Genomic DNA, 17,201 nt, shown 5'->3' with positions numbered 1-17,201 from the left:
ATAAATAAATTTAATATATAATAAGACCATCCATTAATCTTAAAGAGACAAAGAGAACCTTGAAGTTGAGCTTGATGCAAAAACTATTGTAGATTCAATTGAATCCAAAAAGAGCCCTAACGCATCACTCTTCTTTGTTGGTTGATTGCAGGTCATTGCTGGACAGGATTCCTCTTACCAAGGTGAAGCATGTATATCAAGAAGCAAATAGATGTGCTGATGCACTTGCTAGGAAAGGACGTACTTTGCAAGAAGATTTTGTAATTTTTGATGCCCCCTTTGATGATATAACATCCTTGGTGTGTTCAGATGTTATTTTTGCTATTATTCATGGGCCACATTGCACTTTTTGGTACTATTCATAGGCTTTACTGTACTATTTCAACTAACTTTTACCTTTATCTACAGTGCTTTCAAAAATAAGTTTTCAGTTTCAGCAAGTTGAGCTTGATGCAAAAACTATTGTAGATTCAATTGAATCCAGAAAGAGCCCTAACGCATCACTCTTCTTTGTTGGTTGATTGCAGGTCATTGCTGGACAAGATTCCTCTTACCAAGGTGAAGCATGTATATCGAGAAGCATGTATTCCTCTTACCAATTGAAATAAGTTTTCAATTTTAGCGAAATAAGCGATATCCAAACAGATCCTTAGTTTAATGAAGTTTCCTTTTAACCAAAAAAAAATAAATAAATAAATAAATAAATAACTACATTTCTTTGTATATACGTGGAAATACACAAATAGAAAATGAAGATGCAGCTTTGATATGTAGTATCTTTAGAAGATTAATTTAACTTCTCAAAAGGCCCTAATTGGTTTCTTTTAATTGGTTAGACTGAAAACTATGCAGTTCTTTCGAATTTCCCCGGCTTTTCCAACAAGAACTTCAATGCTCCCCAGCTTTACCATAGCTTTTGCAAAATTGTTCTGAAATCTAATCCCATTTGATGCAAAACCAGAAACAATACTAGCGGTTGAATTATCCAGTGCAAGTTCCTGATCAATCTGTAATATACCTCTCTTCAAAAGTATTTGATTATAGAAGTCATTGTCAAAGGAAAAAGAAGTATTTTGATCCAAAAATACAATAGCAGTCACATTCGGTGCACATGTCTTGTTGAGCTTGGCAACCAAAGTAGGATCCATTGAAGGTCAGGAACTCTAGAGCCCCTAAAGTTAGAAAGCCCATTGCTAAGGAAGAAGCAGTGTGCAAATCCAACAGTTTGTGCACCTAAAAGTGTCACCATTTCATTGAGGTCCATCCCTTTGGCATTGAAAAGTTGCAATGCCTCAGACACACAGATTCTTGGTCCTGGCAAGTTCACATTGGCTAGATTCAAAACTAGTCCATCACGCCTTCCGGTTAGCATTGTATAATTAGGCCCTCCGGCTAGAGCAATTGCGTCACGAGTTGCCAAAGTAATAATATCTGCACATGAAACAGTTGAAGGGCATGTATTCTCTAGGCTTTTCTTGGCCTTATCAATAACCTCATATCCTCTTACAGTTTGGTTTGGGCTAGCAATTTTCTCTGAAGAATGAGTCTATTAGTATAGATGCATCACAACCCTGATGCAAAAGAATTTAATGTTATTGCACATGTGAATGGAACAAAAATTGCAGGACTTAGATGTGTAAAAGTAAAACGCTTGTGTGTGTATATATATATATATATATATATATATGTATATATGTATAACAATGCTTATAGTTTTGAGTAAAAATGTTATGAAAAAAATATTGTTTTATACTCTTTGATATACCAAAGCTCTTCCAAGAGACAAGTTACAATACCTCTGAGAAACGTTGGGCGTCACACATCAAAGCATTAAGGGGGATGAATGTTAAAAATTAGGACAAAATTTAGGTACAAACTTGGTTGTAGCCGATGACTACAACTCTACTCATATTATATGTAAATTTTGAGAAATCGACCATTGGATTGCATTTTCTTCTTATATCTTCTATTCTTGCAAAATTTCTAGAATATCAAAGATCAATAGCTAGCTATGTCAGCAATCAAATGTCTAAATTTCAAGTTTTTGTAGTCTAAAATTTTATATAAAAATACGTTTATGGATTGAATAAAAAATTATATCCGATTGGCATGAAATTTGATTTGTATGTTAAGAACATAAAGAACATATAATCCAATTATCCAACCATAAGATTTTCAAAATATATATCCATGTTAATTTTTTTAGTAGAAATTGTAGCCAAATTTTGTCCTAAAAATTAATGCTCTGTTATTTTGTGTATTAATAATAGCTTAATTTTGCATATTTATATCATTATTAGAAAAGCACTATCATACTTATTTTGAGTTAATTCATGCATTTTATAGTTGATTTTAGAATAATGCTAAATAATAAATTTTGTGCTTAATTGAATTTCAATGCGTGAATTTGTCTTTTGTAGGATAACGAAATTAAATAAGTGGATTTGTGCAAAAAAGAAAGCTAATGGATGTTAATTTTACAAGGGCCATGATGAAGTCAAAGAAGGTCAACCCAATTAAATTCAAGTCCAATTAGAGCAAGGAATCAAAGGAAATTTGCACATAATCGAAATCCAATTCAGATTAGGATTCCAGCTTGCACACCAGTTAGTATTTGGAGCATAACTTTTGGTTCAGATATCCAATCGAGATGATTCAAGTTGGGCTGGAAATCTAACTTAAAGGGCTACAATTTTGTAGTTTACCAAAGTTCGAATTCTGAAGTTACATGGGCCAAAAATGTCGATTAAGTGAGAAGCCCATGACTAGAAGCTGAAGAGTCATGCCAGGCTGTCAGTTTCGCGAGTGTCTCACGGGTAAGGTCTTCCCGCGAGGTACTCGCAAAACATCCTACCTAGAGGGTCTTTAAGTGTGACTTTCTTACCCTTCATCCATACTATATATAAAATCATTACCCACAAATGTAAAGAAGGTCATTAAGAGAGAAAAACCCTAGATAGGTTTTCTACAACACACACACCCATCTTTTAGAGAGAGAGCTACTCATCCTTAGTAAGAAATCATTCTAGCCTCTTCTCCTTCCCTCTCCCATTATCATACCTTGAGAAGAGATTTATACTCAAACACAACCCACATTTTTTCAGGGTGTAGAGAGTATTTTGGAGTTTAGGAAGCTTTAAGGATTTGCCAAAAGAAGCCGGTGAGGCTTGGCGGATGCAATCGGGCGTATTGCGGGATCCGAAAAGATAGACAAGACACAATTCCGAGAAGCCTTGTTGGAGTAGGAGCTTGGAAGGCTTAGGTGCATTGGGTAGATTAGGCCTGGAGGGTCTTTTGCTATTCGTGTATCCCAACTTATTGTCTAGTGGATTGATTTACCACTTGGAGGGCAACAGAAAGATTTTTCGCCAAGTTCTTCAGTTTGTTCTTCGATAACACATCAGCGTGTTATCTTATGTTTGCATTTTTCTTCCCTTACTCCTGTGCTTTACTTTTATTGTTTGTTGTTCTTGTTTATGCACTAGAGTAGTTATTGGTTTATTGCGCCTCATTTACTCTTGTTTCGCACTTAGATAAGTTAGAGTAAAAGTGATTTAGCCATAACTTTTAATTGGGGGTCTAAACAAACTCTTGTGTTTTCACACAAATCTGAGCTTTCACGTAGGAAGGCTGCCGTTATGGATGGATCCCTAGAGAATTCATTTTTCACCACTTGTTGGACAATTTATTCTGCTTGTGGACAAGTAGACTTGTAGATTAGGTGCATTGGGTAGATTAGGCCTGGAGGGTCTTTTGCTATTCGTGTATCCTAACTTATTGTCTAGTGGATTGATTTACCGCTTGAAGGGCAACAGAGAGGTTTTTCGCCAAGTTCTTCGATTTGTTCTTCGATAACACATCGGCATGTTATTTTGTGTTTGCATTTTTCTTCCCTTACTCTTGTGCTTTACTTTTATTATTTGTTGTTCTTGTTTATGCACTAGAGTAGTTATTGGTTTATTGCGCCTCATTTACTCTTGTTCCGCACTTAGATAAGTTAGAGTAAAAGTGATTTAGCCATAACTTTTAATTGGGGGTCTAAACAAACTCTTGTGTTTTCACACAAATCTAAGCTTTCACGTAGGAAGGCTGCCGTTATGGATGGATCCCTAGAGAATTCATTTTTCACCACTTGTTCGACAATTGATTCTGCTTGTGGACAAGTAGACTTGTAGAAATCAACCTGCAGGTCGGCCAATACATGGGGAAGAACAAAGAGAAAGAGAAAGAGTAAGAATGACCCAAATTTGATCATTTGCATTTTTCTTATAGGATTAGTATTCTTTTTCCCATGGGGTTGTGGCAATGGTTTTGAGCTTTCAGAGAATTAATGTACGTATATGTTTATATATATAGATAGAGGGAGAGATCAGAATAATTAATAGCAAACAACACAAATTGGCATGATGTGCAAGATCAAAGTAGCTGATGATACCGAAAATCGTCAGTAAGCTGCACAGTCCTCACGTACTCTAGACAAAACCTACACAATACAAAAATAGAAGAAGACCTTACAGAGAGTACTGGTGTGGTACCGGCCAAATACCCTCTAAATGTTAAGTTAGAGAACTTTTTTTCAACTTTAAAGTGTTAGAGATGGGGTAAATTATGGGTACCTTGTTTTCTGAGAGCTTTGGGTTTTTATAGTAGTGTGGAACCAACTGTCGTTTCTTGCTTAGGAAGATGTTTCTTTATGAGGAAGATCCTCATAAACGTGTGTATTTTGCGGATTCTTCCCATGTTGGGATTCCATGGACTAGGGTTAATCGTGGAGTGCAAGATATTTCCATTTTGGATTCTGTGGGATTTACTTAAGCCATGTGGGTGTCACATGGCCTCGGTATCTATCGGTCTCGGGCCCATGTATCTAGAACCCGTCCATATAGGGGGACTATCCGTCTATTATGGGGGTCTATCCATCATGTGATCTCTCCATCCATCACCTCAATCCGTTATCTTATTTTTGACAACCCATTAATTTAGTACCGTCAAATTCATCAGAACAGATCCTTAAACCTTAATTTTTATCTTTTTCAGTAGTAATCAACATTGAACTATAAGGTCCGTGAAAGAAAGTGATTTATAAATTTGCATGCTTTTGATTTTTGATGGGATTGAATTCGTGAATGTTTTGTTTTTTTGATAATGGGTCCAAAACCTCATTGTTGAGGAGTGCCTACATGCATACTAGGTTTTATTATGTTGACATTCTTCAGTACCCAAATCAAATTATTGAGGATTTTTATATTGTTATAGTGGATACAGAGAATTATTCTTGAGCTTATTATAAGTGCTAAGACGGCATTCAAACTTTCTTCCTCTTCTTTTTTATAGGTAAGTAATTTAATGGCAATAAATCCAGAACCAACATGACAAATAATCACAGTGCTGGCCAACACAACAGCACGCCAATTCTATGTGCTGAACATTTCATTGACCCCACGCAAGCAAAAATGTTTGACAATTGGAAAAATTATAACAATGATTATTGTTATGGTCTATTCTTTGCTTCATTATCATATGACAATGAGGGCACCTTATTCGACATTGGGCCCTTGCTGCCCACTATGAGGCCTATATCACAATACAAGAAAATGGGTAAAAGCTTGTGCAAAGTCCAACCCAATAATATTCCCACTTCATCTCTATAAGGGCATGAATTTTTTGCCCAAATTCTTTACATCCAACGGAATGTGAATGGACTTCACGACCTACATTATTTGACTCATATAACAAATAGGCATTGCGACTCACAAAAAAAAATTACCACTACACAAAATGGGATGGCCCATATTATTTTCACTTACATGGGTTGGGCTCACGGCCGAGCTCTATCTCTCTTCAAGGGGGTCAATGGGTCCCATAATCATGATCTCATATTCATAGAACATGGGCAAAATCCTATTAACTCAAGACAGAAAATTTTAATGGGCTTATCTCTCAAGAGAAGGCTCTAGGCCACATTCTCTATGCTTAATGGGTTAATAAGTTGCAAAGCACTTGGAGCCCACATACCTCATAAAAGCGTAATGAGTCTAGTTGTAGAATTAAATCCTTAAGGCCTACTCTACTTACAAGTAGGGGTGACAAATGGGTGGGTTAGGTCATAAATAGATTGGGTGTGTAATTACCCATTTATTCATGGCCTGTTTATATAGGAATTAATTATCCATTACCCACTCAATCCATTTAATTAATAACTCTTCCATTTAACCCAATATGATTCAAATACCTCTAAACTAGTTGAATATCCTATTGACTTCCAAAATTACCAAAATACTCTTAAATACCCAAAATGACCCAAATATCCCCTACACTTTCAAAATTACCAATATACTCTTGGACATCCAAAATACCCCTAGAATGATAAATCTGAGCTATTAGAAAAACCATTGGATTGATGAAATTGCCCATGCCCAGTAAGACACGTGAACCTATTCCTTTCCTTCCCCTTCCCCACAAATCTAATAAAACTATAATTTATCTTCTTGTTGTTGTAAAATAGACTGAAAGACTGAAAGATTTAAACTATAAGCTACCTTTGTAAGTTTGATTAAGCATTTGACAACCAAATCAAAGAACTTTTGAATGACTTAAAGCAAAGGACTCATTTGACTTGAAGCAAGGAACTTCTGATTAAGCCTTGTTGGCAAAAGATGCTCATCCATGTCACTAATGGGCAGCCAAATGTGATGCATTTAAAGATGTAAGGGACCCATAAATCCAAACCATGTTTTCTGAATACGAGGGAGAGAAAAAAAAATTGGCATTATCAAATGTGGCACATCTCCATCTTCAAATGCATATGCATATAGCATAGTTCAACAAGTTGATAAGAGAACTTGACTTTGCATATATTTGGCATACACACAACACATACTATAAGGAAGGGAAACAATTTCTGAGATAAAATAAAATATAGTTTTAGTACAAACAAGGCAAATGGAAGAGAAACTAATAAGCAAAGAACATAATTATAGTTTTAATACAACAAGGCAGATGAAAACAATTTCTGAGATGGGAAATGTTGTATATATGGTGAGGGATAAAATCAAGCTATTCCCTTGAGTTTCCTTGAAATGCCAGCAAAATACTTTCCCTGGTGGAAAGCTAAGTCTTAGAAGGCTATCTTGATCCAAAGATGAAGTCTTGGAAGGCAGATAGTGATAATTGCAGAGTCATCAACAAAATCAATTTTTGTCCAACAAAAATTATAGAGTCATCAGCAGAAACATCAGACTATCAAGAGAAATTCTCATTTTTGCCAAAGACTTGATATAGCTAAAATATTTGTTCCAATTCAACAAATTTCTAAATATCATTCTTCTATTCAGATTAAAGAAAGAATAAGGATGGTTTCAAAACATATCAGAGCACCAATTTTAAGTACTGAGGCTGCAATTATTACAACTAGGACATGTAAAAAATTGCGGAGTCATCAACAAAAACAATTTTTATAATTGCATTCCCTACTGAACCATCTCAACTTTCATGAACCAACAACTGCCTAAAATAAAACTAGGGCTTCCAAGCAATCAAAAACAAAAGACTAAGGCAAGCAGGGATTGACACCATCCTTTACGTCTCATGCTTTCCGAAGTACTTAAGATTTAGCAAATCTGCAAACCAAGGTGAAAAAATTTAGTCTCACCTAACACACTCAAAAAAATCAAAAAAGACATGCGAGCACAAGACAGAACAACAGACCACCTCTCTCCCACTTAGCTGTTTCCATCTTAGGTTCAATTACTTTAAAATTGTTGGCAAAAATTTGACATGGACTTCTACCATATACAAAATTAAAAAGGATTCAAGCATATATGTTGTCTATGATTGAAGGGGATAAAATTTAAGGTAGACGGATCTGTTCAACTAAACCTAATCATAAGAGACGGTACTAAGGAAAGGGACGGTCTAGCGTACTGACAAATGACTGGTAGAATAGATCATATCCTGGACGGAGGGGTAGGAAGACGAACATACCCTCCATAATGGACGGATTCCAACTAAGCAGATGCAAGAGAGACGGGTAATGAAGCCACGTGGCATCCACATGGCCTAAGTGGTCTCCAAGAAACCTCAAATGGAAATGTCTTGAGCCCTACGACTAACCCTAATCAACAAAGTCTCTATATGAAAAGGATCCCACAAAATACGTGCATTTATAAGAATATTCCCCACAAGGAAATGCCTTTTTCGCCAAGAAACAAAGGTTGGTTCCACACTACTATAAAAAACTCAAAGCCCTCAAAAATCAAGGTATGCATAATCTATCTCAGTTTTGGAACTCTAGACTTGTGAAAGTTCTCTAATTTAACCTTCGGAGGGTATTTGGCATGTATCATACTGGTACCCTCTGTGAGGTCTTCTTATTTGTCGCGCAGGTTTTGTCCAGAGCATGCAAGGACTGTGCAGCTTACTGACGATTTTTGGCATCATCAGTTAGCGTCGTTTGTGGGGAAGAAAACAGTAACAACCATATTACTACTTCCCAAACAAAGAATTGTATGGTACTCACTCACTCGATGGCAACCAATAACCATAACGAAGAGGAACCACGCACTACTGTCCTTGAAAGACAAGTACAGACCCTAGCTACAGTTGTGGAGTGCCTTACTAAGCAAAACCATGACCTGGAGGAATAGCTGCGCTAAAGGGATGCTGGGCCCAACAGTCACGGAGAGGAGCAAGAGGGCACCAGCGTCGGAAGGAGGGACTGAAAAGGACCAGAAGGCAGCAATGCTCCGAGCAGGCAAGAGCAACAAGATACCAGCCGTCTATCCATCGTAGAAACGGCACCACTGCACATGGTTTCGGAGATGCAAATGATGAAGGAGCGGATGGACTTCATGATGAACACTCTTAAAGGACAGGTGTTAAGCAACCTCAACGAGTTAGTCCACCGAACGGACTCGCCTTTTATTGCACCCGTCACTTCGTTCCCCCTTCCACCGAAGTTCCGTATGCCGCAGGTAGAAGCCTACGACGAGTCAAAGGATCCCTTAGATCACCTGAAGTCATTCAAAACACTTATGCACTTGCAAGGCATGGCAGACGAGATCATGTCGAGCCTTCCCAACTATGTTGAAAGGTCCTACAAGGATATGGTTCAATAGGTTGATGCCCAACTCCATCAGTACCTTCAAGGAGCTGAACACACAATTTGCCTTGCACTTTATCGAGGGGCATAGATATAAGAAATCCACTACATGCCTGATGAGCATCAAGCAACGAGAGGAAGAGACACTGACATCTCACATAACCCATTTCAACAAGGAAGCCCTTTCGATAGATGAAGCTGATGACAAGATATTGGTTACCGCATTCACCAATGGATTACGGAAGGGGAAGTTTTTGTTCTCTTTATTCAAAAATGACCCAAAGACCATGTTAGATGTGCCGTATTGAGCCACTAAGTACATAAATGTAGAAGACACATTACTAGCTCGAGAGGAGAAACCCAAGAAGAGGAAAAGGCAAGAAGATGCACAACAAGATAGGGAACGGAAGATGACCAGGACCGAGACCGGGACCGGGGATTGACGAGAGGATAGGCACTCCAAACCCCCTATTGGAAGATCATGTCCTAATGCAGATCAAGGATGATGCAGCCTTGACGTAGCCTAGCAAGTTAAAGGAAGATCCCAGTAAGAGGTCTAGAGATAAGTATTGTCGTTTTCACCGGGACCATGGTCCCGACATGTCTGAATGCTATGACTTAAAGCAACAGATTGAAACCCTTATCAGGCAAGGGAAACTACAACGATTCATTAGCAAAGAAAGGGCAGATCCACCGCAGGAGCAGGCTGCAAGAAGGGATAACAAGTGCCCCAGGCCATCAATAGGGGACATAAGGATTATTGTAGGGGGAACCACGACTTCAAGTTCATCTAAGAAGGCCCGTAAGACTTACCTTAGGATGGTTCAGAAAGTCCGGCTAACAAGTTTTGTCCTAAAGATAGCACAAATCAACAACCCTATAATTGGATTCTCAGAAGAAGACGCTCGACATTTCCACCACCCATGCGACGATGCACTCGTTGTAAGTATCCAAGTAGGGGACTACAACACTCACTGAGTTCTAGTTGATAATGGAAGCTCTGCTGATATCCTCTACTACCTGGCGTTCTAACAAATGAAGATCGAGAGAGAGCGACTCGTACCAACCAATGCACCGCTCATTGGGTTCAAAGGAACGAAAGTATACCCCCTCAGTGCGGTCACATTGCCCGTGACGATCGGTGACTACCCTCAGCAAATCACTAAGGATGTTAAATTCCTTGTTATCGACTACTTATCTGCCTACAATGCCATACTGGGCCGACCTACCCTCAACTCATGGAAGGCCGTGACTCCAACCTATCACCTAATGATCAAATTCCCCCATCGAGTATAAAGTAAAAGAGGTACGTAGGGACCAAATGGCAACACGCAAGTGCTATATAGCAATGTTAGAAATGGATGACCATTTGTAGACCATGAGCATAAAAGAACAGAGGGTGGTCATAGAGCCCGTTGAAGGATTAGAGGAGATACTTCTTGACAACTCTAGGCCCGAGAAAACAACTAGGATCATCACCCTCACCGATCCGCCAGTCCATCAAGCGCTCACGCCATTCCTAAAAGAAAACCAAGATGTCTTTGCTTGAAGTCATGAAGACATGCCCGGGATCGACCCTTCAGTCATGGTGCACAGGTTGAATATGTCACCCTCTTTTCCCCTATCCGTCAAAAGAAGCGAGTGTTCACCCAGGAACGAGACTGGGTTATAGCGGAAGAAGTCGCAGACTGTAAGATGCAAAATTCATCAGGGAGGTGTACTACCCCGATTGGCTGGCCAATGTAGTGATGGTCAAAAAAGCCAATGAGAAATAGAGGATGTGTGTAGACTTCATAGACTTAAACAAGGCGTGTCCTAAGGATAGCTACCCCCTCCTGCAGGTTGACATCCTGGTAGACTCGACAGTAAGACACCAATTATTAAGTTTCATGGATGCATTTTCTGGTTACAAGTAGATCAAATTGGATGAAGCTAATCAGGAGAAAACTTCATTTGTCACCAATCAAGGCCTCTTCTGCTATAAGGTGATGTCGTTCAGTCTCAAGAACATGGGTGCAACGTATCAGAGGCTCATGAACAACATGTTTGCATATCAGATTGGAAGAAATGTCCAAGTTTACGTGGACGATGCAAGTGAAAAGCCAAAGGGAGGACAATCATTTAGACGACCTCAAGGAGACCTTTGACACCCTTCGCTCTTACAACATGAACCTCAATCTAAGCAAATGCGCATTTGGGGTGACGGCTGGAAAATTCTTCGGATTCATGGTGTCTTAGAGAGGTATCGAAGTCAACCCAGACAAGATCTGGGCCATAATAAAGATGGCACCACCAAGGAACACAAAAGAAGTGCAATGCCTCAACAGAAAGGTAGCTGCGCTGAACAAGTTCGTTTTGAGGGCGATGGACAAGTGTCTACCTTTCTTTCACACATTGAAGAAGTCCTTCGAGTGGACGGCCAAATGCCAACAAGCTTTTGATGATCTAAAAGCATACCTCTCTTCCCAACCATTGCTAAGTCCATACCAACCAGGGGAAGAGCTATTTCTCTATCTGGCCATCTCCCCAATTGCCGTTAATGCGGCCTTAGTCAGAGAAGAAGATAGGGTGCAAAAGCCCGTGTACTACACTAATTGAGCACTCTGTAGTGCAGAGGAGAGGTACCCACCGATGGAGAAGCTCACCTTCACTTTAGTTATCGCAGCCCTAAGCTCAAGCCATACTTCCAGGCCCACACTGTGGTTGTTTTGATAGACAAGCCTATACGGCGGGCAATGAGTAACCCTGAAGCGATTGGACAAATGGCGCTGTAGGTAATAGAATTAAGCGAGTTTGACATACAATACTGCCCGCATACTACCATAGAGGGAAATGTGGTCGCTAATTTCATTGCGAAATTCACCAACATGGAAGGCCAGGGGATAGAAGAGCATCCTCAATGGAGTATTCACATTAACAGATCATCTAACAAGCAAGCTAGCGGAGCAGGTATAATGCTTCATTCTCTAGAAGGGGAAGAGATCAAGTGTGTAGTTCATCTCGACTTCCCTATGACCAACAATGAAGCAAAGTACAAGGCTTTAGTGGTAAGACTGGATCTCGCCAAAGCCGCAGGGGCCATGAGTGTGGTTGTGTACTACGACTCTCAGGTGGTCATGAGTCAGGTGAATGGTGACTACAAATGCAAAGGTGAAAGAATGAAAAAATACTCGAAGCAAGTAAGGAAATAAGTGGGCAAGTTTCAAGCCAAGTTTGTTCAAATCCCCAAGGAAGAGAAGGAGCAAGCCTACCGTCTTGCCAAAGCCACATCAGCAGAATACATGCTCATCCCCAATAAGGTACTTTCTTTTGTTCAGCTTTCACCTTTAATAAATGGCGTCGGTGTGCAGGAAATAGACTTGGGAAGCAACTAGACCACACCGATAGTTTCTTATTGGAAAGACGAGACACTACCTAATGATAAGATGGCTGCAAGAAAGCTGAAGGTTCAAGCAGAATGATTCGTCCTGATAAAAGATGTCTTGTACAATGGAGGCTTCTTTCGCCCGTACCTAAGATGCTTAAGCCCCAAGGAAGCAGATTATGTCATAAGAGAAGTCCATAAAGGGATCTATGGGAACCATTTAGGGTCACGGTCTCAAGTGCACAAGCTAATCTAGGTTGGATACTATTGGCTTACCATGCAAAAGGATGCCCAAGCCTATGTCAAAGGTTCAGCAACATCATTAGACAACCAATAGAAGAGCTCACTCCAATGATAGCTCCATGACCTTTTACTCAATGGGGGTTAGACATCATGGGCCCATTCCCAATAGCGATAAGACAACAGTGGTCGGCATAGACTACTTTACCAAATGGGTTGAAGCTGAAGCCCTCACCACCATTACAGAGAAAAAAGTATGAAACTTCGTCTGAAGGAACATCATCTGCAGGTACGGGATCCCTAGAGTCTTGGTCTCAAATAATGGAAAGCAGTTCGACAACGACTCGTTTAGAGATTTTTGCTCACAACTAGGAATCAAGAATCACTACTCCTCAAGCCAACGGACAAGTTGAGGTCACAAACTGATCCTTGCTCAAGATCATCAAGACTCAGCTTGAGGGGACAAAGGGTATATGGCCAGAAGAGTTACCAAGCATACTATGGGCGTACAGGACGACAGCCAGGACACCTATATGAGAGACGCCATTTTGACTAGCGTATGGAAGCAAGGCCCTCATCCCAACTGAGGTCGGACTCACAAGCTATAGAGTAGAGAACCATGATGAGAATCGAAATGACAAAGCCATGCGCCTACAGCTTGACCTAATAGACGAAGTAAGAGTAACGGCTGAACAAAGGTTAACGTGGTACCAGGATTTCATGGCCAAGCATTACAACTCTAGAGTCAAACACAGAGATTTCCAAATCGGAGACCTTGTCTTAAGGAAGGTCACGGGCGCCATGAGAAATCCCTCCTAGGGAAAGCTGGGACCTAATTAGGAAGGACCCTACAAAATCACTTTTTGGCAGAGGAAAGGCACCTACCACCTAGAGATACTAGACGAGTAGAAGTTGCACCACCCATGAAACACGGAGCACCTGAAAAGATATTACCAGTAGATGACTGCACGAACAACAACACTCCTCATTTCCAATTTACTTCCTTTAATTTAATTTTTACTATCTACAATACTTTTTAAGCCCAAAAGGCAGCTTTTTATTCTTTCAAGAAAAATTTTTTACTTGTGCACTCATTTATCACAATAAGAGGAGTTATTCAAATATGACTTGTGTATATATATGTCTCTACGAAACTACATCAGTGATTAAGTCCATAAGTGAATGGATTCACGCCAAAGGGTGCCATTAAATTACAAAGTCCATAAGTGGACAGGTCCATCCCAAGGGATGCCTCCAAATTAACAAGTTCTTAAAGAGGACAGGTTCATTATTCAATCCATAAGTGGACGGGTTTGCCCCAAAGGGTGCCATTAAATTACTAAGTCCATAAGTGGACGGACTCATCCCAAGGGGTGATTTGAAATTATTATGTCTTTTAGTGGATAGATTCATCCCACGGGATGATTTGAAATTATTAAGTCCTTTAATGGACGGATTCATCCCAAGGGATGATTTGAAATTATTAGGTCCTTGAGGGGACGGATTCATCCCAAAGGATGATTTGAAATTATTAAGTCTTTGAGGGGACGGGTAAATCCCAAGGGATGTTTTGAAAATATAAAGTCCACAAGTGGACAAGTTCATCCTAAGGGATGCTTTGAAAATTCCAAGTCCCTAAGAAGACGGGCTCATTACTAAATCCTTAGGAGGACAAGATAGTTCCAAGGATACTTTCAAAGCATCGAGTCCAAAATGGACGAGTACACCCAAGTATCCCAAGAATTCAATTGATCCTCAAGGGGACAAGTGCATCGTAACATAAAAACTGGTCCCAAGGTGGATAGGCAAACATATATCTCAAAGATAAGAAACAACCCATAGCAAAAAAACATTTTAAGATATATAAACAAAAATATAAGCAACAAATATAAAGACAATAGATAAAAAGCCCATGAAGGGCGAACATTTACATCCAAAAGCCCAAAAAACAATGGGCGACGGACAGTAGGAATAAATATTGTTCTCCCAAGAATTTTTTTAAAAAAAAAAAAAAAAAAAAAAAAAAAAAAAAAGAAAAAGATAATAGAAACATTCAAATAAATCTACTACTAATCAACAGCGGTTTCTCTGTCCTTCTCTTTAGCCATCTGACCATCCTCAAGAGGACGGGTCTTATCCTCAACGGATTTGACCTTATCATCATGAGGAGCAGTCTCTCTGTCACCATGAGGATCGAGAGTGGTATCATCCACAAATAACTCATCGATAACTTTGAGGTCAGTAGGACAGGCTGGAGTCTAGGCCTGGGCATCAATAGAAATTTGGGATAGGTCTAGATCCGGGAAGGAGGCTTTGACTTGTCGAAGACAGTCATCGAAGCCGTCGGCAAAGGAACCACCTAGCTCGCATAGAAGGGCGTCGGAGTTACAATATTCCTTTATCGCATCCTCCTTGGCCTGACAAAGCTGCTTCTTTAACTTAGAGATCTTATCCTCCTTGTCCTTCAGTATGTTCCCTAACACCTCAGCTTGCTTCTCTAACTCCTCCAGAGACTTCTTCGTCATATCAAACTTCTAGAGTTAGACCTCCCTCTAGGCATGAAGCTCACGAAGCTCCATCTTTGTGGTCTCCGCCTTTTCCCTCAGACGACCTACCACCGTCTCCTAGGACATGTAACGGTCCATTAGACCCTTCATCATAAGCACTCCCTACAAGAATAAAAAAATAAGGCTAGAGTAAAGGGTAACAACAAGACGGAAGGGAGAGAAGGACTGATTTGCATACCGCGTCAAACTAAAAAGACATGTCTCCCCCATGGCCTCGATTGCATGATTGCCCAAGTTCTCGTAATCATTATCCTTAATGATGGACAAGAGTTGCTTGATTGCATATCGCGAGTCTTCATGGAGGAGGACAGGGCGCTTTTCAGTGACGAGACCTTGACCCGTCATCACACCTTTTCCCTTCCTAGGACAGGGCGGAGGAGGTAGCTTGTTTGAATCAGGGATCTCCTCAACGATTGACCCCGTCAACACCTTGGGCTTCTTAGGAGGATGGTCAATCTTATCTGACGGCTTCCTCTTAGTGAATAGGTTAATTGGACCCGTCCCCTTCGAGGGCATGCCCTTCTCCTTTTGCTTCTTCACCCATACAACAGCCTGCTGATGGATGTAGGCCTTCCTCTTACCATCTACCATTTTTGCATCAAGAGGGATGGAAAGAAGAAGTTAGATAAAATACTAGAAATTGAAGGAAAAAGTGTGAGCGACGGACTTACGTTTGCATGCTTGTTTGTCGTAATGACAGGTGGTAGCAGTAGGCTCGAGACCTTCACAGTACCAATGAATGGTATCCAAAGTAACAAGATTTTGCCACGTCCTTTCCGCCAACTTGATCCTAAAGATCTTCTCCAAAAAGCACCACTACTCAAGAGTAACCTCTAGACAGTCCTGAGCTACAATAAGAGACGGTTAGGCCAACGCATGAAACCAGAAATAAAAAATAGAGTTTAAACTAGACGAACACCTACCAAACAAGGGCATTATACTCCAAGTTTTATTAATGGGCATGTTCTCATGATCATCAAGGTGACACATCCAGTTGTCCCCTTGAATGAAGAAGTACCGGCTCTTCTAGTTCTTGTTGGAATCAGGAGTCTCGCACACTAGCCTAAGTGACGACTTCCTCGATAGGAAGTTGTACATGCCCCTAGACTGGATGATTTCAGAAGGACGGTAGTAGTGGAAGAACTCTTCCACCGTCAACTTACGTTCCCCATTGGTCAAGACCCTATACAACACTTCTGCTCCAAGAAAAACTCTTCAAGCGTTAGAGATCTGGGTGACGGCTAACCCTAAGTACTAAAGTAAACGACGGCGAAGAGTGTTTAAAGAGAGCCTAAGTCCCGCCTTAAACATCTGCTCGTACACTCCAATGTCTTTAACATCTCGGTAGTAACATTTTTCAAATTTGAAGGGTAGACAGATGGGGACGTCGGTGGGAATCTGATACCTCTCCCAAAAGGTCTCAAAGTGTGGTCTCTTGACGGTGGAGTTCAAGTCATTAATCGTCCACATGAGGGGAAGAAGAAATATCCTAAGATCGTCAGGACCTATGACGGATCTAATTGGGGATTCAAAATTTCTTACATTCTCTTCATTATTTGAATCCCCACCTGAAGCACTCTTTGATCCGTCCACGTTTGAGTCCTTATCCTCCTCCACGAAAGGTGAGTTGGCAGACGGAACCCTTTCATCAAAATAGGTGTTGGGGTTGTCTTGACCAAATGAATACACCTCATCGTAGCCGCTCCTTCGTGGACACACGATTGCTCACTCGACGCTTCACTAGACATCTATCACCTACATGTGACGGATAAACTCCTAAGACTCTATAGGTCTACATATGTGATGGGCATACAATATTTAAAGTAAACAACAAAAGAAAAATCTTAGTATAAGATGAAGGATACTTACAGTTGAACAATGCAAAGAGGCGACAGAAGCGGCATAGTAGAGGGTCACATTAAACCAATGG

At 40.2% G+C, this 17,201-nt stretch overlaps 1 pseudogene; it reads right to left on the bottom strand.

Moving 5' to 3' along the window:
- Positions 1-824: 824 nt before the first annotated feature.
- Positions 825-4,261, bottom strand: LOC115952721 (annotated as a pseudogene).
- Between the last annotated feature and the right edge of the window lie 12,940 nt (positions 4,262-17,201).

Source organism: Quercus lobata, chromosome 7 (genome assembly GCF_001633185.2).
Source record: "Quercus lobata isolate SW786 chromosome 7, ValleyOak3.0 Primary Assembly, whole genome shotgun sequence".
NCBI lineage: Eukaryota > Viridiplantae > Streptophyta > Magnoliopsida > Fagales > Fagaceae > Quercus > Quercus lobata.
This window is presented reverse-complemented; position numbering and strand designations above follow the sequence as displayed.